We start from the raw sequence: 24,687 nt of genomic DNA on the forward strand, positions 1-24,687 counted from the left end.
CATACACAGCAAAGGAGAGATGTTGTTTACACCTAGTGATGTCAGTGGTATTGAGTGACATCACAGCACAGTGCTAAGGCTCCTGGGCCTGGACACAGCAGCGGCTGCAATATCTCAACGGAGAATACGTTTATATCTATGTGTGTGTGTGCGCATATATATATATATATATATATATATATATATATATATATATATATATATTTCTCCGCCGAAATCACTTTTAAACCCATTTCCACCTTTTTTTCCCTTCTCTTCCTCTTACTTTTTTTTCACGTTTTTTTACGTTTTTCTCCTTTTCGCCTCTTTTCTGGGCGTATTATTCTTCTTTTTCTTCTTTTTTTTCGTCTAATGCATACCCCATCAGTGCAGCAATGCTTATTCAATACCGCCAGCAGATGGAGACACTGGGGGATAATTTTCTAAGGATTTATACTGATTTTTCCTGTCTGAATTTGTCGCACAGAAAGTTGCAGGCCAAATATGTGTGACATTTCTGCGACTTTAGCTTCTAGAGCATTTTTACAACATTATACATAGGTGCTGAATACATAAAAAGCGACTGTTCAGCGACAGACAAGTCGCATCGGCTGAAAGTAGGCCAGAATGTCAGTCCATGTTGGAGCAGGTTTAGATACAGTCTAAAGCATAGATCTCAAAGTCTGTGCACAGAATTTAGCAAGGGCCTCGCACCTTCTGATGCATCAGGTAGGTGCACTATAGCATAGCCTAACCCTCTGTACTTTGGTCTATATTGATGCGGGACATAGACAGCCAGCTGATGACCAATCCATTAGTGCAATGGATGGCTGGAAGCATTTGTCTTTGCCTTTGCAATACCACAGAAGCAATGCATGGTCAATGTACAGCAATGACACACCTGTGTGAACAGCCAGGAGACCCCCCCATGTTATGTTACATAGTTACATAGTTAGTACGGTCGAAAAAAGACATATGTCCATCAAGTTCAACCAGGGAATTAAGGGGTAGGGGTGTGGCGCGATATTGGGGAAGGGATGAGATTTTATATTTCTTCATAAGCATTAATCTTATTTTGTCAATTAGGAACATTCAGCACCCACCCGCTATCAAGGCAGCTGCCTATCATGTCATGCCCTACCTGCACAGGTGTGCTGGCTACTCAAATGATCCAATTAAGGAGGCCATTTAGTCAGCAGCAGCAGAAGTCCTGTGCCTGGACGCTCCAACAGCGGCCAGACACAAGCAGAAGCAGCAGAAGCAGCAGCAGCACCACCTTTTGTTTTTTGGCTGCAGCAGCAGCAGCAGCAGCAGCAAGGCCCACAGGGCTGGCTAGCTGGCTAGCCAGCAAGCAGGTAGCAATGAAAGTAGGAATCTTTCTTTTTAACCCTGTAAGGGGGTGGTGCACTGTACCCGAAGATACTGCCATATCGGGTCAATGCATAGGGCGACGGAAGCAATCTTCGAAATCGGCCCCCGTTCTCAAAAATCCATTTAATATATGGTCCCCAGATAGGGGACGTATCAGATATTAAACTGATAAGAACAGATACTACACTTGATCTTAGCCAAAAGGCCGAGAAGCGATAACCGTGAAAGGGGCGGGCCCAACAAGGTCCCCTTCATGGGCACTATCACTGCTTGCTGTCAGGGAGGCTGCCAGACAATTTTCCATGCACACTCTGGGCTGGGGGGCAGTCAACCACCAGTACACACAGCAGAACCTAAACCCATACCATTATTGCTAAGCAGCAAGACAGGGGCCCATTGCACTCCCACGGGGCCTTTTTAAATGCAATCCATAACCCGGATTTGCCAGGAACCCTTCTTACTCCTCCTACTTGCATGTGACACTGGGCTTAGGATCTGCATAGGAAACACACACACAAGCACACACCTACCTTTGTTGCCTGCAGATGCCTCCTTGGCTGTCCCCAAACGGTATCAAACCAACACCCACGGGAAGCTGTAAGCATAGAGGACATGCCTGCACCCCATTGGACTTACCTGTGTGGGTTAAATCCGGGTTATTTGACAACCTATGGCGGTGATGGTTCTGCTCAGGCAGAGCAGTGCTGATGCTCCTCATAAAGCTGTCGCTGCTGTGAAGGTTCTAGGTGACATCACAATCCCTATGGTTACATACACGACAAAGCTGGGTTGTTGTTGTTTACACTCTGCAAGGCCTGTGGAAGTGAGTGACATCATAGCACTGTAGTTCTGAGGGTTCTAGATGGATGCAACAATCTCCTGTTGCTTCTATGAAGGCCATAATAGACGACATCACCAAACAGCTCCATAGTCACATACACAGCAAAGGAGAGATGTTGTTTACACCTAGTGATGTCAGTGGTATTGAGTGACATCACAGCACAGTGCTAAGGCTCCTGGGCCTGGACACAGCAGCGGCTGCAATATCTCAACGGAGAATACGTTTATATATATGTGTGTGTGTGCGCGTATATATATATATATATATATATATATATATATATTTCTCCGCCGAAATCACTTTTAAACCCATTTCCACCTTTTTTTCCCTTCTCTTCCTCTTACTTTTTTTTCACGTTTTTTTACGTTTTTCTCCTTTTCGCCTCTTTTCTGGGCGTATTATTCTTCTTTTTCTTCTTTTTTTTCGTCTAATGCATACCCCATCAGTGCAGCAATGCTTATTCAATACCGCCAGCAGATGGAGACACTGGGGGATAATTTTCTAAGGATTTATACTGATTTTTCCTGTCTGAATTTGTCGCACAGAAAGTTGCAGGCCAAATATGTGTGACATTTCTGCGACTTTAGCTTCTAGAGCATTTTTACAACATTATACATAGGTGCTGAATACATAAAAAGCGACTGTTCAGCGACAGACAAGTCGCATCGGCTGAAAGTAGGCCAGAATGTCAGTCCATGTTGGAGCAGGTTTAGATACAGTCTAAAGCATAGATCTCAAAGTCTGTGCACAGAATTTAGCAAGGGCCTCGCACCTTCTGATGCATCAGGTAGGTGCACTATAGCATAGCCTAACCCTCTGTACTTTGGTCTATATTGATGCGGGACATAGACAGCCAGCTGATGACCAATCCATTAGTGCAATGGATGGCTGGAAGCATTTGTCTTTGCCTTTGCAATACCACAGAAGCAATGCATGGTCAATGTACAGCAATGACACACCTGTGTGAACAGCCAGGAGACCCCCCCATGTTATGTTACATAGTTACATAGTTAGTACGGTCGAAAAAAGACATATGTCCATCAAGTTCAACCAGGGAATTAAGGGATAGGGGTGTGGCGCGATATTGGGGAAGGGATGAGATTTTATATTTCTTCATAAGCATTAATCTTATTTTGTCAATTAGGAACATTCAGCACCCACCCGCTATCAAGGCAGCTGCCTATCATGTCATGCCCTACCTGCACAGGTGTGCTGGCTACTCAAATGATCCAATTAAGGAGGCCATTTAGTCAGCAGCAGCAGAAGTCCTGTGCCTGGACGCTCCAACAGCGGCCAGACACAAGCAGAAGCAGCAGAAGCAGCAGCAGCACCACCTTTTGTTTTTTGGCTGCAGCAGCAGCAGCAGCAGCAGCAAGGCCCACAGGGCTGGCTAGCTGGCTAGCCAGCAAGCAGGTAGCAATGAAAGTAGGAATCTTTCTTTTTAACCCTGTAAGGGGGTGGTGCACTGTACCCGAAGATACTGCCATATCGGGTCAATGCATAGGGCGACGGAAGCAAGCTTCGAAATCGGCCCCCGTTCTCAAAAATCCATTTAATATATGGTCCCCAGATAGGGGACGTATCAGATATTAAACTGATAAGAACAGATACTACACTTGATCTTAGCCAAAAGGCCGAGAAGCGATAACCGTGAAAGGGGCGGGCCCAACAAGGTCCCCTTCATGGGCACTATCACTGCTTGCTGTCAGGGAGGCTGCCAGACAATTTTCCATGCACACTCTGGGCTGGGGGGCAGTCAACCACCAGTACACACAGCAGAACCTAAACCCATACCATTATTGCTAAGCAGCAAGACAGGGGCCCATTGCACTCCCACGGGGCCTTTTTAAATGCAATCCATAACCCGGATTTGCCAGGAACCCTTCTTACTCCTCCTACTTGCATGTGACACTGGGCTTAGGATCTGCATAGGAAACACACACACAAGCACACACCTACCTTTGTTGCCTGCAGATGCCTCCTTGGCTGTCCCCAAACGGTATCAAACCAACACCCACGGGAAGCTGTAAGCATAGAGGACATGCCTGCACCCCATTGGACTTACCTGTGTGGGTTAAATCCGGGTTATTTGACAACCTATGGCGGTGATGGTTCTGCTCAGGCAGAGCAGTGCTGATGCTCCTCATAAAGCTGTCGCTGCTGTGAAGGTTCTAGGTGACATCACAATCCCTATGGTTACATACACGACAAAGCTGGGTTGTTGTTGTTTACACTCTGCAAGGCCTGTGGAAGTGAGTGACATCATAGCACTGTAGTTCTGAGGGTTCTAGATGGATGCAACAATCTCCTGTTGCTTCTATGAAGGCCATAATAGACGACATCACCAAACAGCTCCATAGTCACATACACAGCAAAGGAGAGATGTTGTTTACACCTAGTGATGTCAGTGGTATTGAGTGACATCACAGCACAGTGCTAAGGCTCCTGGGCCTGGACACAGCAGCGGCTGCAATATCTCAACGGAGAATACGTTTATATATATGTGTGTGTGTGCGCGTATATATATATATATATATATATATATATATATATATATATATTTCTCCGCCGAAATCACTTTTAAACCCATTTCCACCTTTTTTTCCCTTCTCTTCCTCTTACTTTTTTTTCACGTTTTTTTACGTTTTTCTCCTTTTCGCCTCTTTTCTGGGCGTATTATTCTTCTTTTTCTTCTTTTTTTTCGTCTAATGCATACCCCATCAGTGCAGCAATGCTTATTCAATACCGCCAGCAGATGGAGACACTGGGGGATAATTTTCTAAGGATTTATACTGATTTTTCCTGTCTGAATTTGTCGCACAGAAAGTTGCAGGCCAAATATGTGTGACATTTCTGCGACTTTAGCTTCTAGAGCATTTTTACAACATTATACATAGGTGCTGAATACATAAAAAGCGACTGTTCAGCGACAGACAAGTCGCATCGGCTGAAAGTAGGCCAGAATGTCAGTCCATGTTGGAGCAGGTTTAGATACAGTCTAAAGCATAGATCTCAAAGTCTGTGCACAGAATTTAGCAAGGGCCTCGCACCTTCTGATGCATCAGGTAGGTGCACTATAGCATAGCCTAACCCTCTGTACTTTGGTCTATATTGATGCGGGACATAGACAGCCAGCTGATGACCAATCCATTAGTGCAATGGATGGCTGGAAGCATTTGTCTTTGCCTTTGCAATACCACAGAAGCAATGCATGGTCAATGTACAGCAATGACACACCTGTGTGAACAGCCAGGAGACCCCCCCATGTTATGTTACATAGTTACATAGTTAGTACGGTCGAAAAAAGACATATGTCCATCAAGTTCAACCAGGGAATTAAGGGGTAGGGGTGTGGCGCGATATTGGGGAAGGGATGAGATTTTATATTTCTTCATAAGCATTAATCTTATTTTGTCAATTAGGAACATTCAGCACCCACCCGCTATCAAGGCAGCTGCCTATCATGTCATGCCCTACCTGCACAGGTGTGCTGGCTACTCAAATGATCCAATTAAGGAGGCCATTTAGTCAGCAGCAGCAGAAGTCCTGTGCCTGGACGCTCCAACAGCGGCCAGACACAAGCAGAAGCAGCAGAAGCAGCAGCAGCACCACCTTTTGTTTTTTGGCTGCAGCAGCAGCAGCAGCAGCAGCAAGGCCCACAGGGCTGGCTAGCTGGCTAGCCAGCAAGCAGGTAGCAATGAAAGTAGGAATCTTTCTTTTTAACCCTGTAAGGGGGTGGTGCACTGTACCCGAAGATACTGCCATATCGGGTCAATGCATAGGGCGACGGAAGCAAGCTTCGAAATCGGCCCCCGTTCTCAAAAATCCATTTAATATATGGTCCCCAGATAGGGGACGTATCAGATATTAAACTGATAAGAACAGATACTACACTTGATCTTAGCCAAAAGGCCGAGAAGCGATAACCGTGAAAGGGGCGGGCCCAACAAGGTCCCCTTCATGGGCACTATCACTGCTTGCTGTCAGGGAGGCTGCCAGACAATTTTCCATGCACACTCTGGGCTGGGGGGCAGTCAACCACCAGTACACACAGCAGAACCTAAACCCATACCATTATTGCTAAGCAGCAAGACAGGGGCCCATTGCACTCCCACGGGGCCTTTTTAAATGCAATCCATAACCCGGATTTGCCAGGAACCCTTCTTACTCCTCCTACTTGCATGTGACACTGGGCTTAGGATCTGCATAGGAAACACACACACAAGCACACACCTACCTTTGTTGCCTGCAGATGCCTCCTTGGCTGTCCCCAAACGGTATCAAACCAACACCCACGGGAAGCTGTAAGCATAGAGGACATGCCTGCACCCCATTGGACTTACCTGTGTGGGTTAAATCCGGGTTATTTGACAACCTATGGCGGTGATGGTTCTGCTCAGGCAGAGCAGTGCTGATGCTCCTCATAAAGCTGTCGCTGCTGTGAAGGTTCTAGGTGACATCACAATCCCTATGGTTACATACACGACAAAGCTGGGTTGTTGTTGTTTACACTCTGCAAGGCCTGTGGAAGTGAGTGACATCATAGCACTGTAGTTCTGAGGGTTCTAGATGGATGCAACAATCTCCTGTTGCTTCTATGAAGGCCATAATAGACGACATCACCAAACAGCTCCATAGTCACATACACAGCAAAGGAGAGATGTTGTTTACACCTAGTCATGTCAGTGGTATTGAGTGACATCACAGCACAGTGCTAAGGCTCCTGGGCCTGGACACAGCAGCGGCTGCAATATCTCAACGGAGAATACGTTTATATATATGTGTGTGTGTGCGCGTATATATATATATATATATATATATATATATATATATATATTTCTCCGCCGAAATCACTTTTAAACCCATTTCCACCTTTTTTTCCCTTCTCTTCCTCTTACTTTTTTTTCACGTTTTTTTACGTTTTTCTCCTTTTCGCCTCTTTTCTGGGCGTATTATTCTTCTTTTTCTTCTTTTTTTTCGTCTAATGCATACCCCATCAGTGCAGCAATGCTTATTCAATACCGCCAGCAGATGGAGACACTGGGGGATAATTTTCTAAGGATTTATACTGATTTTTCCTGTCTGAATTTGTCGCACAGAAAGTTGCAGGCCAAATATGTGTGACATTTCTGCGACTTTAGCTTCTAGAGCATTTTTACAACATTATACATAGGTGCTGAATACATAAAAAGCGACTGTTCAGCGACAGACAAGTCGCATCGGCTGAAAGTAGGCCAGAATGTCAGTCCATGTTGGAGCAGGTTTAGATACAGTCTAAAGCATAGATCTCAAAGTCTGTGCACAGAATTTAGCAAGGGCCTCGCACCTTCTGATGCATCAGGTAGGTGCACTATAGCATAGCCTAACCCTCTGTACTTTGGTCTATATTGATGCGGGACATAGACAGCCAGCTGATGACCAATCCATTAGTGCAATGGATGGCTGGAAGCATTTGTCTTTGCCTTTGCAATACCACAGAAGCAATGCATGGTCAATGTACAGCAATGACACACCTGTGTGAACAGCCAGGAGACCCCCCCATGTTATGTTACATAGTTACATAGTTAGTACGGTCGAAAAAAGACATATGTCCATCAAGTTCAACCAGGGAATTAAGGGGTAGGGGTGTGGCGCGATATTGGGGAAGGGATGAGATTTTATATTTCTTCATAAGCATTAATCTTATTTTGTCAATTAGGAACATTCAGCACCCACCCGCTATCAAGGCAGCTGCCTATCATGTCATGCCCTACCTGCACAGGTGTGCTGGCTACTCAAATGATCCAATTAAGGAGGCCATTTAGTCAGCAGCAGCAGAAGTCCTGTGCCTGGACGCTCCAACAGCGGCCAGACACAAGCAGAAGCAGCAGAAGCAGCAGCAGCACCACCTTTTGTTTTTTGGCTGCAGCAGCAGCAGCAGCAGCAGCAAGGCCCACAGGGCTGGCTAGCTGGCTAGCCAGCAAGCAGGTAGCAATGAAAGTAGGAATCTTTCTTTTTAACCCTGTAAGGGGGTGGTGCACTGTACCCGAAGATACTGCCATATCGGGTCAATGCATAGGGCGACGGAAGCAAGCTTCGAAATCGGCCCCCGTTCTCAAAAATCCATTTAATATATGGTCCCCAGATAGGGGACGTATCAGATATTAAACTGATAAGAACAGATACTACACTTGATCTTAGCCAAAAGGCCGAGAAGCGATAACCGTGAAAGGGGCGGGCCCAACAAGGTCCCCTTCATGGGCACTATCACTGCTTGCTGTCAGGGAGGCTGCCAGACAATTTTCCATGCACACTCTGGGCTGGGGGGCAGTCAACCACCAGTACACACAGCAGAACCTAAACCCATACCATTATTGCTAAGCAGCAAGACAGGGGCCCATTGCACTCCCACGGGGCCTTTTTAAATGCAATCCATAACCCGGATTTGCCAGGAACCCTTCTTACTCCTCCTACTTGCATGTGACACTGGGCTTAGGATCTGCATAGGAAACACACACACAAGCACACACCTACCTTTGTTGCCTGCAGATGCCTCCTTGGCTGTCCCCAAACGGTATCAAACCAACACCCACGGGAAGCTGTAAGCATAGAGGACATGCCTGCACCCCATTGGACTTACCTGTGTGGGTTAAATCCGGGTTATTTGACAACCTATGGCGGTGATGGTTCTGCTCAGGCAGAGCAGTGCTGATGCTCCTCATAAAGCTGTCGCTGCTGTGAAGGTTCTAGGTGACATCACAATCCCTATGGTTACATACACGACAAAGCTGGGTTGTTGTTGTTTACACTCTGCAAGGCCTGTGGAAGTGAGTGACATCATAGCACTGTAGTTCTGAGGGTTCTAGATGGATGCAACAATCTCCTGTTGCTTCTATGAAGGCCATAATAGACGACATCACCAAACAGCTCCATAGTCACATACACAGCAAAGGAGAGATGTTGTTTACACCTAGTGATGTCAGTGGTATTGAGTGACATCACAGCACAGTGCTAAGGCTCCTGGGCCTGGACACAGCAGCGGCTGCAATATCTCAACGGAGAATACGTTTATATATATGTGTGTGTGTGCGCGTATATATATATATATATATATATATATATATATATATATATATATTTCTCCGCCGAAATCACTTTTAAACCCATTTCCACCTTTTTTTCCCTTCTCTTCCTCTTACTTTTTTTTCACGTTTTTTTACGTTTTTCTCCTTTTCGCCTCTTTTCTGGGCGTATTATTCTTCTTTTTCTTCTTTTTTTTCGTCTAATGCATACCCCATCAGTGCAGCAATGCTTATTCAATACCGCCAGCAGATGGAGACACTGGGGGATAATTTTCTAAGGATTTATACTGATTTTTCCTGTCTGAATTTGTCGCACAGAAAGTTGCAGGCCAAATATGTGTGACATTTCTGCGACTTTAGCTTCTAGAGCATTTTTACAACATTATACATAGGTGCTGAATACATAAAAAGCGACTGTTCAGCGACAGACAAGTCGCATCGGCTGAAAGTAGGCCAGAATGTCAGTCCATGTTGGAGCAGGTTTAGATACAGTCTAAAGCATAGATCTCAAAGTCTGTGCACAGAATTTAGCAAGGGCCTCGCACCTTCTGATGCATCAGGTAGGTGCACTATAGCATAGCCTAACCCTCTGTACTTTGGTCTATATTGATGCGGGACATAGACAGCCAGCTGATGACCAATCCATTAGTGCAATGGATGGCTGGAAGCATTTGTCTTTGCCTTTGCAATACCACAGAAGCAATGCATGGTCAATGTACAGCAATGACACACCTGTGTGAACAGCCAGGAGACCCCCCCATGTTATGTTACATAGTTACATAGTTAGTACGGTCGAAAAAAGACATATGTCCATCAAGTTCAACCAGGGAATTAAGGGGTAGGGGTGTGGCGCGATATTGGGGAAGGGATGAGATTTTATATTTCTTCATAAGCATTAATCTTATTTTGTCAATTAGGAACATTCAGCACCCACCCGCTATCAAGGCAGCTGCCTATCATGTCATGCCCTACCTGCACAGGTGTGCTGGCTACTCAAATGATCCAATTAAGGAGGCCATTTAGTCAGCAGCAGCAGAAGTCCTGTGCCTGGACGCTCCAACAGCGGCCAGACACAAGCAGAAGCAGCAGAAGCAGCAGCAGCACCACCTTTTGTTTTTTGGCTGCAGCAGCAGCAGCAGCAGCAGCAAGGCCCACAGGGCTGGCTAGCTGGCTAGCCAGCAAGCAGGTAGCAATGAAAGTAGGAATCTTTCTTTTTAACCCTGTAAGGGGGTGGTGCACTGTACCCGAAGATACTGCCATATCGGGTCAATGCATAGGGCGACGGAAGCAAGCTTCGAAATCGGCCCCCGTTCTCAAAAATCCATTTAATATATGGTCCCCAGATAGGGGACGTATCAGATATTAAACTGATAAGAACAGATACTACACTTGATCTTAGCCAAAAGGCCGAGAAGCGATAACCGTGAAAGGGGCGGGCCCAACAAGGTCCCCTTCATGGGCACTATCACTGCTTGCTGTCAGGGAGGCTGCCAGACAATTTTCCATGCACACTCTGGGCTGGGGGGCAGTCAACCACCAGTACACACAGCAGAACCTAAACCCATACCATTATTGCTAAGCAGCAAGACAGGGGCCCATTGCACTCCCACGGGGCCTTTTTAAATGCAATCCATAACCCGGATTTGCCAGGAACCCTTCTTACTCCTCCTACTTGCATGTGACACTGGGCTTAGGATCTGCATAGGAAACACACACACAAGCACACACCTACCTTTGTTGCCTGCAGATGCCTCCTTGGCTGTCCCCAAACGGTATCAAACCAACACCCACGGGAAGCTGTAAGCATAGAGGACATGCCTGCACCCCATTGGACTTACCTGTGTGGGTTAAATCCGGGTTATTTGACAACCTATGGCGGTGATGGTTCTGCTCAGGCAGAGCAGTGCTGATGCTCCTCATAAAGCTGTCGCTGCTGTGAAGGTTCTAGGTGACATCACAATCCCTATGGTTACATACACGACAAAGCTGGGTTGTTGTTGTTTACACTCTGCAAGGCCTGTGGAAGTGAGTGACATCATAGCACTGTAGTTCTGAGGGTTCTAGATGGATGCAACAATCTCCTGTTGCTTCTATGAAGGCCATAATAGACGACATCACCAAACAGCTCCATAGTCACATACACAGCAAAGGAGAGATGTTGTTTACACCTAGTCATGTCAGTGGTATTGAGTGACATCACAGCACAGTGCTAAGGCTCCTGGGCCTGGACACAGCAGCGGCTGCAATATCTCAACGGAGAATACGTTTATATATATGTGTGTGTGTGCGCGTATATATATATATATATATATATATATATATATATATATATATTTCTCCGCCGAAATCACTTTTAAACCCATTTCCACCTTTTTTTCCCTTCTCTTCCTCTTACTTTTTTTTCACGTTTTTTTACGTTTTTCTCCTTTTCGCCTCTTTTCTGGGCGTATTATTCTTCTTTTTCTTCTTTTTTTTCGTCTAATGCATACCCCATCAGTGCAGCAATGCTTATTCAATACCGCCAGCAGATGGAGACACTGGGGGATAATTTTCTAAGGATTTATACTGATTTTTCCTGTCTGAATTTGTCGCACAGAAAGTTGCAGGCCAAATATGTGTGACATTTCTGCGACTTTAGCTTCTAGAGCATTTTTACAACATTATACATAGGTGCTGAATACATAAAAAGCGACTGTTCAGCGACAGACAAGTCGCATCGGCTGAAAGTAGGCCAGAATGTCAGTCCATGTTGGAGCAGGTTTAGATACAGTCTAAAGCATAGATCTCAAAGTCTGTGCACAGAATTTAGCAAGGGCCTCGCACCTTCTGATGCATCAGGTAGGTGCACTATAGCATAGCCTAACCCTCTGTACTTTGGTCTATATTGATGCGGGACATAGACAGCCAGCTGATGACCAATCCATTAGTGCAATGGATGGCTGGAAGCATTTGTCTTTGCCTTTGCAATACCACAGAAGCAATGCATGGTCAATGTACAGCAATGACACACCTGTGTGAACAGCCAGGAGACCCCCCCATGTTATGTTACATAGTTACATAGTTAGTACGGTCGAAAAAAGACATATGTCCATCAAGTTCAACCAGGGAATTAAGGGGTAGGGGTGTGGCGCGATATTGGGGAAGGGATGAGATTTTATATTTCTTCATAAGCATTAATCTTATTTTGTCAATTAGGAACATTCAGCACCCACCCGCTATCAAGGCAGCTGCCTATCATGTCATGCCCTACCTGCACAGGTGTGCTGGCTACTCAAATGATCCAATTAAGGAGGCCATTTAGTCAGCAGCAGCAGAAGTCCTGTGCCTGGACGCTCCAACAGCGGCCAGACACAAGCAGAAGCAGCAGAAGCAGCAGCAGCACCACCTTTTGTTTTTTGGCTGCAGCAGCAGCAGCAGCAGCAGCAAGGCCCACAGGGCTGGCTAGCTGGCTAGCCAGCAAGCAGGTAGCAATGAAAGTAGGAATCTTTCTTTTTAACCCTGTAAGGGGGTGGTGCACTGTACCCGAAGATACTGCCATATCGGGTCAATGCATAGGGCGACGGAAGCAAGCTTCGAAATCGGCCCCCGTTCTCAAAAATCCATTTAATATATGGTCCCCAGATAGGGGACGTATCAGATATTAAACTGATAAGAACAGATACTACACTTGATCTTAGCCAAAAGGCCGAGAAGCGATAACCGTGAAAGGGGCGGGCCCAACAAGGTCCCCTTCATGGGCACTATCACTGCTTGCTGTCAGGGAGGCTGCCAGACAATTTTCCATGCACACTCTGGGCTGGGGGGCAGTCAACCACCAGTACACACAGCAGAACCTAAACCCATACCATTATTGCTAAGCAGCAAGACAGGGGCCCATTGCACTCCCACGGGGCCTTTTTAAATGCAATCCATAACCCGGATTTGCCAGGAACCCTTCTTACTCCTCCTACTTGCATGTGACACTGGGCTTAGGATCTGCATAGGAAACACACACACAAGCACACACCTACCTTTGTTGCCTGCAGATGCCTCCTTGGCTGTCCCCAAACGGTATCAAACCAACACCCACGGGAAGCTGTAAGCATAGAGGACATGCCTGCACCCCATTGGACTTACCTGTGTGGGTTAAATCCGGGTTATTTGACAACCTATGGCGGTGATGGTTCTGCTCAGGCAGAGCAGTGCTGATGCTCCTCATAAAGCTGTCGCTGCTGTGAAGGTTCTAGGTGACATCACAATCCCTATGGTTACATACACGACAAAGCTGGGTTGTTGTTGTTTACACTCTGCAAGGCCTGTGGAAGTGAGTGACATCATAGCACTGTAGTTCTGAGGGTTCTAGATGGATGCAACAATCTCCTGTTGCTTCTATGAAGGCCATAATAGACGACATCACCAAACAGCTCCATAGTCACATACACAGCAAAGGAGAGATGTTGTTTACACCTAGTGATGTCAGTGGTATTGAGTGACATCACAGCACAGTGCTAAGGCTCCTGGGCCTGGACACAGCAGCGGCTGCAATATCTCAACGGAGAATACGTTTATATATATGTGTGTGTGTGCGCGTATATATATATATATATATATATATATATATATATATATATTTCTCCGCCGAAATCACTTTTAAACCCATTTCCACCTTTTTTTCCCTTCTCTTCCTCTTACTTTTTTTTCACGTTTTTTTACGTTTTTCTCCTTTTCGCCTCTTTTCTGGGCGTATTATTCTTCTTTTTCTTCTTTTTTTTCGTCTAATGCATACCCCATCAGTGCAGCAATGCTTATTCAATACCGCCAGCAGATGGAGACACTGGGGGATAATTTTCTAAGGATTTATACTGATTTTTCCTGTCTGAATTTGTCGCACAGAAAGTTGCAGGCCAAATATGTGTGACATTTCTGCGACTTTAGCTTCTAGAGCATTTTTACAACATTATACATAGGTGCTGAATACATAAAAAGCGACTGTTCAGCGACAGACAAGTCGCATCGGCTGAAAGTAGGCCAGAATGTCAGTCCATGTTGGAGCAGGTTTAGATACAGTCTAAAGCATAGATCTCAAAGTCTGTGCACAGAATTTAGCAAGGGCCTCGCACCTTCTGATGCATCAGGTAGGTGCACTATAGCATAGCCTAACCCTCTGTACTTTGGTCTATATTGATGCGGGACATAGACAGCCAGCTGATGACCAATCCATTAGTGCAATGGATGGCTGGAAGCATTTGTCTTTGCCTTTGCAATACCACAGAAGCAATGCATGGTCAATGTACAGCAATGACACACCTGTGTGAACAGCCAGGAGACCCCCCCATGTTATGTTACATAGTTACATAGTTAGTACGGTCGAAAAAAGACATATGTCCATCAAGTTCAACCAGGGAATTAAGGGGTAGGGGTGTGGCGCGATATTGGGGAAGGGATGAGATTTTATATTTCTTCATAAGCATTAATCTTATTTTGTCAATTAGGAACATTCAGCACCCACCCGCTATCAAGGCAGCTGCCTATCATGTCATGCCCTACCTGCACAGGTGTGCTGGCTACTCAAATGATCCAATTAAGGAGGCCATTTAGTCAGCAGCAGCAGAAGTCCTGTGCCTGGACGCTCCAACAGCGGCCAGACACAAGTTTTTTGGCTGCAGCAGCAGCAGCAGCAGCAGCAAGGCCCACAGGGCTGGCTAGCTGGCTAGCCAGCAAGCAGGTAGCAATGAAAGTAGGAATCTTTCTTTTTAACCCTGTAAGGGGGTGGTGCACTGTACCCGAAGATACTGCCATATCGGGTCAATGCATAGGGCGACGGAAGCAAGCTTCGAAATCGGCCCCCGTTCTCAAAAATCCATTTAATATATGGTCCCCAGATAGGGGACGTATCAGATATTAAACTGATAAGAACAGATAAGGTTTCAACAAAATTTTATTGAATAAATAAGAAACCATACAGAATTTAAAATGCAAAATAATAAAAGGTTCACAAAAGTTTTAAAATACAAATAATAAAACCAGTAATAAAAGGAGAAAAAATAGAAATGGCAGGATAAAACATTATACAAATGTCATAAAACCTGATTATATTGTTATTTCGTTCCATAGAGGCAGACACCACATGGATGCTGCCTCGCTGGCCCCCAACTGTTTCTTGTCTCTTAGGTAATAGATGTACATCTCACTCAGGGCCAGCTTTATACAGTTTTTAACATCAATAAAATCATGTTTAAAAAGTAAGATGTTCCTAACTTTCCAGATGGCATTTTTAAAACAATTAATAATCATCCAGCAGATCATCTGCTGTTTAAAATTGGGGCAGTTAAAAAGACCGTAAAAGACACATTCGTGATTAAAATCTTTTAGGCCGCAGGCCCACTTCAAAAGTGGGCCTACCTTCCTCCAAAGCTCCCGTGCAAAAGGGCACTTCCAAAATATGTGCAGCACCGTTTCGTCCACTCCGCAGCCATCTCTCGGGCACTTGGCTCTCGCCACCAGTCCTCGCCTGTGCTGGAACTCACGAGTAGGGAGGCACTGGTGGACGATTGCCCAGGCAAGATCCCTGTGTACATTCGCCAGAAACTTCCCGTACACGTTCCGCCATACCTTTTTGGATCTTGCCTGTGTGAAATTGGACACTGCCAGGGTAACCTCACTCCGCCTGAGGACCTTTGATACCTTTCTCTGGTCCCCCAGTATGTCAGGCTCCAAATCTTGGAGACCTAGGAGCCTGACTGTCTTTTCCAACACCACATAATGTTTTGGGGGACACAGAAGCACCGGAGCGTTCAGAGGGATGCGCAACCATCTTTTAAAAACCATGCCCGCAGCGTACCTTAAAAAGCAGCTAAAAATGCCATCGGATTTAATAATTTTAAAACAGAAACAGAAATACTTTATGTAAAAGAAAGTAAAAAGGTTAGGAACATCTTTCCCGCCATTATCTTTACTTTTGTACATAAAATCACGCTTTAATTTCTCCATTTTTGAACCCCATAAAAAAGTAAAAACAATTCTAGTTACTTTTTTAATGTATAAAATAGATGGAGGAAATACCATGGCAATGTATAGCATAATAGGGAGTAAAACCATCTTTATTATTAAAATCTTCCCCTCCATGGTAAGGTTTCTAAGATTCCACATTAAAATCTTCTTCTCCATCTTAGCTATAGCTGAATCCCAGTTAGGGCTCCCATCATTGACCTGGTTAAAAACAATACCTAAAACTTTAATTTGATCCTGTTGCATTGTGACTCCTGGGGTGATGGATGAATCCCAGGAGCCAATATAAAAACAGTCACATTTATCTGTGTTTAGCTTAAAACCAGAGACCTCGCAGAAATAGCTGGTGTTCCTCAATGCCCCCCTCATGGATGGAGAGTCCGGGCACAGTATGGTGACATCATCCATGTACCCCAACACCTTTAGATGGGTCCCTCCTCCACCAGGTATCGGTACGCCTCTTACTACCCGGTCTTTTCTGAGGAGGGCCATCAGTGGTTCGATTGCGCAAATAAAAAGGAGTGGGGACAGGGGGCAGCCCTGTTTGACACCTGATAAAAGAGGAACACCGCTGGTTAAAAAGCCATTAACAGAGACTTGACTAAAACAGGATCGGTATAAAAGCATGATTCGGCTTAAAATCGTTTCAGGCACTGCCATCTTTTTAAGAACTAAAAACAGGTATTCATGGGAGACCCTATCAAAGGCTTTTTCAAAGTCTAAGGATAAAATTGCTACAGTTTGATTTCTATCCTTAAAATACCATAAAACATCTCTTAAAATATTTAGGGATTCAGCTATAGACCTTCCAGGTACCCCACAAACCTGATTTGGGTGAATTAATTTATGAATAAAAGGTTTAAAACGGACAGCTAATAACTTGGCTAAAACTTTATAATCGACATTTAAAAGTGTGATGGGGCGCCAATTTTTTAGCATATCCTTTTCACCCTTTTTAAAAAGTAATGATACAATCCCCCTCCTCCAGGAAGGGGGAAGTTCATTAACAATAAAAGTTTCTTTATACAATAAAACCATATCATCCTTTAAAATATCCCAAAAAGCTAAATAAAATTCGATGGGTAAACCATCTTCCCCAGGGGCCTTCCCACTAGAAAAACTTTTAAAAACAAATAAAAGTTCATCTAAGTTAAGATCACGGGATAAAACCTCCTGGTCTAAAACATCTAGCTTAAAATCAAGGGAATTAAGAACATGTTCTAAAAAGGATGGATTAAGATCTTTCTTATTAAAAAGAAGCTGGTAGAAGTTAAAAACTGCATCTAACATGCCTTTTGGAGTGGATTCACCCTCAAGGTTTTGGATGATATCCCTCCTATTCATCACTTTTTTAAAAAAGAAACGGGAACATTTCTCGCCCTCCTCCAGGTGCTGCACATGCGAGTTAAAAATGATTTGTTTCCCTTTCTTTTCTATGGCATGTTTTATTTCAGTTTTAAGGTTTAAAATATCATTTTCTACATCCATACCAGCTTCTTTCAATTTAAAAAGTACATTTAAACGCATGTTAAGAACATAAAACCACTGTTTTTCCATTTTTGCCTTCTTCTTACCTGCTTTGATAAAAAAAAATCTGATTTTAGATTTGGTGCCCTCCCACCAGTGCAGCATAGGCTCGTGGGGTTTTCTTTGTGATTGCCAGCACTGGTAGGTCCGCACAAACTCCTCTTTTATCTCAGGGTCCTCTAGGAGTGTGGTGTTTAATCTCCAGAGGCCCCTTTTTGCTTTTTGCTCCCCCTCTAGCTCCAGGCCCACCAAGAGGAGCTTATGATCAGAGAAGATATTCTGCTCGAGCGTGCATTTCAGGGGTTTAAAAGCTCTAGAGGAAAAAATAAAATCGATTCTGGAGCTCACTCTTCCATTGGACCATGTGGCGCCCGGGTCCTCCGGCAAGAGATCCTTCCAGCAATCTTTCAAATTAAAATCATCAATAAAATTTTTAAGCAGGTAAGAAGTGCGGTCTTTACGATTAATATCCCCACCCTGCCGGTGTTCCCCATCACGTATGCAGTTAAAATCACCTCCCACCAGCAGGGGGGAAGACCCAACACAAAACAGTGGTAAAATTTCAAATAGTTCTGCCCGCTCCTGTTTATCAGGAGGGGCATACACATTTAAAACACGAATTAAAAGTCCATTAAAATATAGATGAATTAAAAGAGCTCTGCCAGGCACAATCTCAGTTACTGTATGAATAGAAAAGGACTGGCCTCGGCAGAGCAGCCCAACACCCACAGAACGACAGTCATTTGCACCGGACCATATGGATGGGCCCAGCTTCCAGTCTTCTTTTAAGTCTTTATAGTCCATTTTACTAGGGATTCCACATTCTTGTAGCAGGCAAAGGTCAAAGTCACATGTCTCTAGATAAGAAAATAAAGCAGCCCTGCGATCAGGGCTCTTTAAGGACCTCACATTGAGTGAGGCAATTTTTACAGGGATAGGCATAGTTTATGGAGAGTCCGTGCTTGGAGAATCAAAGTCAATAATAAGCTGCGTACCGTCATCCCCCGCCTGCGGGGTCATCAGCTCCTTGATGTTCTGAGGGTCGGAGCTTGAGATCGATGATGCCCCGACCCTGAGCTCGCTCTCGTCCGAACTACGGCACGCCGCTTTCCTTTGAATGTCTTCCTCTTCTTCTTCTCTTTGTCTTTTAAATGTCACACTGCTGTCCATATCCTCTGTGTTGCTCTCACTTGATGTAATCTCTGGCCCCCGGCTGATGGATCTGCGTCTTCTTTCATCATTTGACGACTGGAACTGCTGCACAGGGGCCTGTGAGGCCTCTTTTCCGGAACCTTTGCCGCTACCTTGGGAAGTTTTCATCGCTTGTTCCCCAGCAAGCGTTGCTGAGGACTGTTGCTCCAACTTCCCCATCGATCGACGATGGCCAGTTTTACCCACCGGGTCCACTGCTGGCGGGGCAGCAAACCCTGGTTTGGCGCCACTTGTCTTCTTGGCCCTGTCCTGTATAGGCGGAGTAACAGGACCGGGCTCAGACCTGGCCACCTGGCTCCCCTTCCGGCGGGCTTTCACCGGGGCCTCTTCGTCCGGAGCAGGGCGACCCTGGGCCAAGCCAGTACCTGGCTTATGCTGTAATTTTGGGTCCACCCTTGCCCCCACCGAGGCCCGTCGGCTGCCACCCGCCACAGGTGAGCCCCCTTCAGAAGTTTCGGCGGGCTCTTGAGCCAGGTAGGAAGTCGATCGACGTCTTTCAATTTCCCGGGCAGTAAACTCGATCACCCGCCCGGGCTTCGTGGAATCCCCATGGCCTCCCCCTAGCACTACCACCGGTGGGCCCCCCGATGGAGCACCAGAGGTCTTGGGCCTGGACCCATCAGTACCTGCCATCTGGGGTTTGGGCATCTTAAAAAAGGACGTCTTTTGTCCTGTCCCCTCTTTGGGTGGGCCCAGCCTTGACCCACCCATCGTAGTTTTTGCTTTATGGGGACAGGAATTAAAATCGTGATTTTCCTCTCCGCAGAGGTTGCACCTTATCGAATGGCTACATCTTGAGGCTATGTGACCTTCTTGGCCACACCTATTGCAGCGAATCACACGCTCCGCGCCGCAGGTCTCCTGGGTGTGGCCAAACCTCAAGCAATTTCGGCAATACATAGGCATTTGAGGATAGAACAGGAAGCCCCGAACTCTCCCGATGGCAAAATTTGGGGGCGGATGGCAAAGCTTGACCCAGAACTTCCTCTTGCCGTTCCAGAACCGCACGGAGTTCAAGATTTTGTTTGCGAACCGCACCTCTTCGCAGTATCGCCGAAGAAAAGTGGCTATATCCTCCGTGGTCACATGAGGGCTGTGCATAGCCACCACCAACGGTATATGTTCCTCACCATAGAGGAACTGGAACGAAAGACCGTCGAGTCGATCGTCCCTCTGGTCCGCACCAGACAAGGTTGCATAGATGTTATCGCAACACGCCGTGGCCGTGAAGGTGACGGTATACAGGCCACGGCTTTCCTGGTCATTTAGACACAGGATGTCCTCCCTATTGAGGCGGAAGTAGTCAAGAAGAATCACCTCCGCAATGAAGCGGAGGTTCTTCAACTGACGATGGCTCTCCGACACCTCTATGCGGATGGTATTTCGCATCGACATTTCCCCAGAGGGGAAAGCCCAGGAGAACGGCATCTTCCACACCCAGGGACTAAGCCCCTTCCCCAATAGCAGCAGGGGCTCGGAATCCCGCTATAAAAGCGGAACCCTTACCCAAGGCAGAGGTCGGGGGTACCCTAGGTGCTTCCGAAGCTACAGGTAACGCTCAACGTACCGAAAATGCCTTCTGAGACACAAGGTCCCAGAGACAGGGGGATCGCAACCCGTTGTCTGTGGACTAAGCCCGCTCCCCAATAGCAGCAAGGGGGTGAAGTCGCTCCGTAAGGAGAGACAATCCCCCAAGGCCGAGAAGCGGGGTACCACAGACACCTTCCGACCAGACCAAATGCAGATACTACACTTGATCTTAGCCAAAAGGCCGAGAAGCGATAACCGTGAAAGGGGCGGGCCCAACAAGGTCCCCTTCATGGGCACTATCACTGCTTGCTGTCAGGGAGGCTGCCAGACAATTTTCCATGCACACTCTGGGCTGGGGGGCAGTCAACCACCAGTACACACAGCAGAACCTAAACCCATACCATTATTGCTAAGCAGCAAGACAGGGGCCCATTGCACTCCCACGGGGCCTTTTTAAATGCAATCCATAACCCGGATTTGCCAGGAACCCTTCTTACTCCTCCTACTTGCATGTGACACTGGGCTTAGGATCTGCATAGGAAACACACACACAAGCACACACCTACCTTTGTTGCCTGCAGATGCCTCCTTGGCTGTCCCCAAACGGTATCAAACCAACACCCACGGGAAGCTGTAAGCATAGAGGACATGCCTGCACCCCATTGGACTTACCTGTGTGGGTTAAATCCGGGTTATTTGACAACCTATGGCGGTGATGGTTCTGCTCAGGCAGAGCAGTGCTGATGCTCCTCATAAAGCTGTCGCTGCTGTGAAGGTTCTAGGTGACATCACAATCCCTATGGTTACATACACAACAAAGCTGGGTTGTTGTTGTTTACACTCTGCAAGGCCTGTGGAAGTGAGTGACATCATAGCACTGTAGTTCTGAGGGTTCTAGATGGATGCAACAATCTCCTGTTGCTTCTATGAAGGCCATAATAGACGACATCACCAAACAGCTCCATAGTCACATACACAGCAAAGGAGAGATGTTGTTTACACCTAGTGATGTCAGTGGTATTGAGTGACATCACAGCACAGTGCTAAGGCTCCTGGGCCTGGACACAGCAGCGGCTGCAATATCTCAACGGAGAATACGTTTATATATATGTGTGTGTGTGCGCGTATATATATATATATATATATATATATATATATATATTTCTCCGCCGAAATCACTTTTAAACCCATTTCCACCTTTTTTTCCCTTCTCTTCCTCTTACTTTTTTTTCACGTTTTTTTACGTTTTTCTCCTTTTCGCCTCTTTTCTGGGCGTATTATTCTTCTTTTTCTTCTTTTTTTTCGTCTAATGCATACCCCATCAGTGCAGCAATGCTTATTCAATACCGCCAGCAGATGGAGACACTGGGGGATAATTTTCTAAGGATTTATACTGATTTTTCCTGTCTGAATTTGTCGCACAGAAAGTTGCAGGCCAAATATGTGTGACATTTCTGCGACTTTAGCTTCTAGAGCATTTTTACAACATTATACATAGGTGCTGAATACATAAAAAGCGACTGTTCAGCGACAGACAAGTCGCATCGGCTGAAAGTAGGCCAGAATGTCAGTCCATGTTGGAGCAGGTTTAGATACAGTCTAAAGCATAGATCTCAAAGTCTGTGCACAGAATTTAGCAAGGGCCTCGCACCTTCTGATGCATCAGGTAGGTGCACTATAGCATAGCCTAACCCTCTGTACTTTGGTCTATATTGATGCGGGACATAGACAGCCAGCTGATGACCAATCCATTAGTGCAATGGATGGCTGGAAGCATTTGTCTTTGCCTTTGCAATACCACAGAAGCAATGCATGGTCAATGTACAGCAATGACACACCTGTGTGAACAGCCAGGAGACCCCCCCATGTTATGTTACATAGTTACATAGTTAGTACGGTCGAAAAAAGACATATGTCCATCAAGTTCAACCAGGGAATTAAGGGGTAGGGGTGTGGCGCGATATTGGGGAAGGGATGAGATTTTATATTTCTTCATAAGCATTAATCTTATTTTGTCAATTAGGAACATTCAGCACCCACCCGCTATCAAGGCAGCTGCCTATCATGTCATGCCCTACCTGCACAGGTGTGCTGGCTACTCAAATGATCCAATTAAGGAGGCCATTTAGTCAGCAGCAGCAGAAGTCCTGTGCCTGGACGCTCCAACAGCGGCCAGACACAAGCAGAAGCAGCAGAAGCAGCAGAAGCAGCAGCAGCACCACCTTTTGTTTTTTGGCTGCAGCAGCAGCAGCAGCAGCAGCAAGGCCCACAGGGCTGGCTAGCTGGCTAGCCAGCAAGCAGGTAGCAATGAAAGTAGGAATCTTTCTTTTTAACCCTGTAAGGGGGTGGTGCACTGTACCCGAAGATACTGCCATATCGGGTCAATGCATAGGGCGACGGAAGCAAGCTTCGAAATCGGCCCCCGTTCTCAAAAATCCATTTAATATATGGTCCCCAGATAGGGGACGTATCAGATATTAAACTGATAAGAACAGATACTACACTTGATCTTAGCCAAAAGGCCGAGAAGCGATAACCGTGAAAGGGGCGGGCCCAACAAGGTCCCCTTCATGGGCACTATCACTGCTTGCTGTCAGGGAGGCTGCCAGACAATTTTCCATGCACACTCTGGGCTGGGGGGCAGTCAACCACCAGTACACACAGCAGAACCTAAACCCATACCATTATTGCTAAGCAGCAAGACAGGGGCCCATTGCACTCCCACGGGGCCTTTTTAAATGCAATCCATAACCCGGATTTGCCAGGAACCCTTCTTACTCCTCCTACTTGCATGTGACACTGGGCTTAGGATCTGCATAGGAAACACACACACAAGCACACACCTACCTTTGTTGCCTGCAGATGCCTCCTTGGCTGTCCCCAAACGGTATCAAACCAACACCCACGGGAAGCTGTAAGCATAGAGGACATGCCTGCACCCCATTGGACTTACCTGTGTGGGTTAAATCCGGGTTATTTGACAACCTATGGCGGTGATGGTTCTGCTCAGGCAGAGCAGTGCTGATGCTCCTCATAAAGCTGTCGCTGCTGTGAAGGTTCTAGGTGACATCACAATCCCTATGGTTACATACACAACAAAGCTGGGTTGTTGTTGTTTACACTCTGCAAGGCCTGTGGAAGTGAGTGACATCATAGCACTGTAGTTCTGAGGGTTCTAGATGGATGCAACAATCTCCTGTTGCTTCTATGAAGGCCATAATAGACGACATCACCAAACAGCTCCATAGTCACATACACAGCAAAGGAGAGATGTTGTTTACACCTAGTGATGTCAGTGGTATTGAGTGACATCACAGCACAGTGCTAAGGCTCCTGGGCCTGGACACAGCAGCGGCTGCAATATCTCAACGGAGAATACGTTTATATATATGTGTGTGTGTGCGCGTATATATATATATATATATATATATATATATATATATATATATATTTCTCCGCCGAAATCACTTTTAAACCCATTTCCACCTTTTTTTCCCTTCTCTTCCTCTTACTTTTTTTTCACGTTTTTTTACGTTTTTCTCCTTTTCGCCTCTTTTCTGGGCGTATTATTCTTCTTTTTCTTCTTTTTTTTCGTCTAATGCATACCCCATCAGTGCAGCAATGCTTATTCAATACCGCCAGCAGATGGAGACACTGGGGGATAATTTTCTAAGGATTTATACTGATTTTTCCTGTCTGAATTTGTCGCACAGAAAGTTGCAGGCCAAATATGTGTGACATTTCTGCGACTTTAGCTTCTAGAGCATTTTTACAACATTATACATAGGTGCTGAATACATAAAAAGCGACTGTTCAGCGACAGACAAGTCGCATCGGCTGAAAGTAGGCCAGAATGTCAGTCCATGTTGGAGCAGGTTTAGATACAGTCTAAAGCATAGATCTCAAAGTCTGTGCACAGAATTTAGCAAGGGCCTCGCACCTTCTGATGCATCAGGTAGGTGCACTATAGCATAGCCTAACCCTCTGTACTTTGGTCTATATTGATGCGGGACATAGACAGCCAGCTGATGACCAATCCATTAGTGCAATGGATGGCTGGAAGCATTTGTCTTTGCCTTTGCAATACCACAGAAGCAATGCATGGTCAATGTACAGCAATGACACACCTGTGTGAACAGCCAGGAGACCCCCCCATGTTATGTTACATAGTTACATAGT

The 24,687-nt window shown here is 45.9% G+C and overlaps 8 non-coding genes and 1 pseudogene across 8 annotated transcripts; all 9 read right to left on the minus strand.

The window, feature by feature from the left end:
• Positions 1–1,376: 1,376 nt before the first annotated feature.
• LOC130313485 (U2 spliceosomal RNA) lies at positions 1,377–1,567 on the minus strand. Its single transcript, XR_008861398.1, has one exon. It is a non-coding gene; the product is annotated as a U2 spliceosomal RNA (small nuclear RNA).
• A 2,079-nt stretch (positions 1,568–3,646) lies between these two features.
• LOC130313465 (U2 spliceosomal RNA) lies at positions 3,647–3,837 on the minus strand. Its single transcript, XR_008861380.1, has one exon. It is a non-coding gene; the product is annotated as a U2 spliceosomal RNA (small nuclear RNA).
• Positions 3,838–5,924: 2,087 nt separating this feature from the next.
• On the minus strand, positions 5,925–6,115 carry LOC130313466 (U2 spliceosomal RNA). Its single transcript, XR_008861381.1, has one exon. It is a non-coding gene; the product is annotated as a U2 spliceosomal RNA (small nuclear RNA).
• Positions 6,116–8,200: 2,085 nt separating this feature from the next.
• Positions 8,201–8,391, minus strand: LOC130313467 (U2 spliceosomal RNA). Its single transcript, XR_008861382.1, has one exon. It is a non-coding gene; the product is annotated as a U2 spliceosomal RNA (small nuclear RNA).
• A 2,089-nt stretch (positions 8,392–10,480) lies between these two features.
• Positions 10,481–10,671, minus strand: LOC130313468 (U2 spliceosomal RNA). Its single transcript, XR_008861383.1, has one exon. It is a non-coding gene; the product is annotated as a U2 spliceosomal RNA (small nuclear RNA).
• A 2,087-nt stretch (positions 10,672–12,758) lies between these two features.
• Positions 12,759–12,949, minus strand: LOC130313469 (U2 spliceosomal RNA). The gene has a single exon (XR_008861384.1). It is a non-coding gene; the product is annotated as a U2 spliceosomal RNA (small nuclear RNA).
• A 2,049-nt stretch (positions 12,950–14,998) lies between these two features.
• On the minus strand, positions 14,999–15,184 carry LOC130313486 (U2 spliceosomal RNA). Its single transcript, XR_008861399.1, has one exon. It is a non-coding gene; the product is annotated as a U2 spliceosomal RNA (small nuclear RNA).
• A 5,428-nt stretch (positions 15,185–20,612) lies between these two features.
• LOC130313489 (U2 spliceosomal RNA) lies at positions 20,613–20,761 on the minus strand (annotated as a pseudogene).
• Positions 20,762–22,851: 2,090 nt separating this feature from the next.
• Positions 22,852–23,042, minus strand: LOC130313470 (U2 spliceosomal RNA). Its single transcript, XR_008861385.1, has one exon. It is a non-coding gene; the product is annotated as a U2 spliceosomal RNA (small nuclear RNA).
• Positions 23,043–24,687: the final 1,645 nt, after the last annotated feature.

Source organism: Hyla sarda, unplaced genomic scaffold, assembly GCF_029499605.1.
Source record: "Hyla sarda isolate aHylSar1 unplaced genomic scaffold, aHylSar1.hap1 scaffold_1771, whole genome shotgun sequence".
In the NCBI taxonomy this organism is placed as follows: domain Eukaryota; kingdom Metazoa; phylum Chordata; class Amphibia; order Anura; family Hylidae; genus Hyla; species Hyla sarda.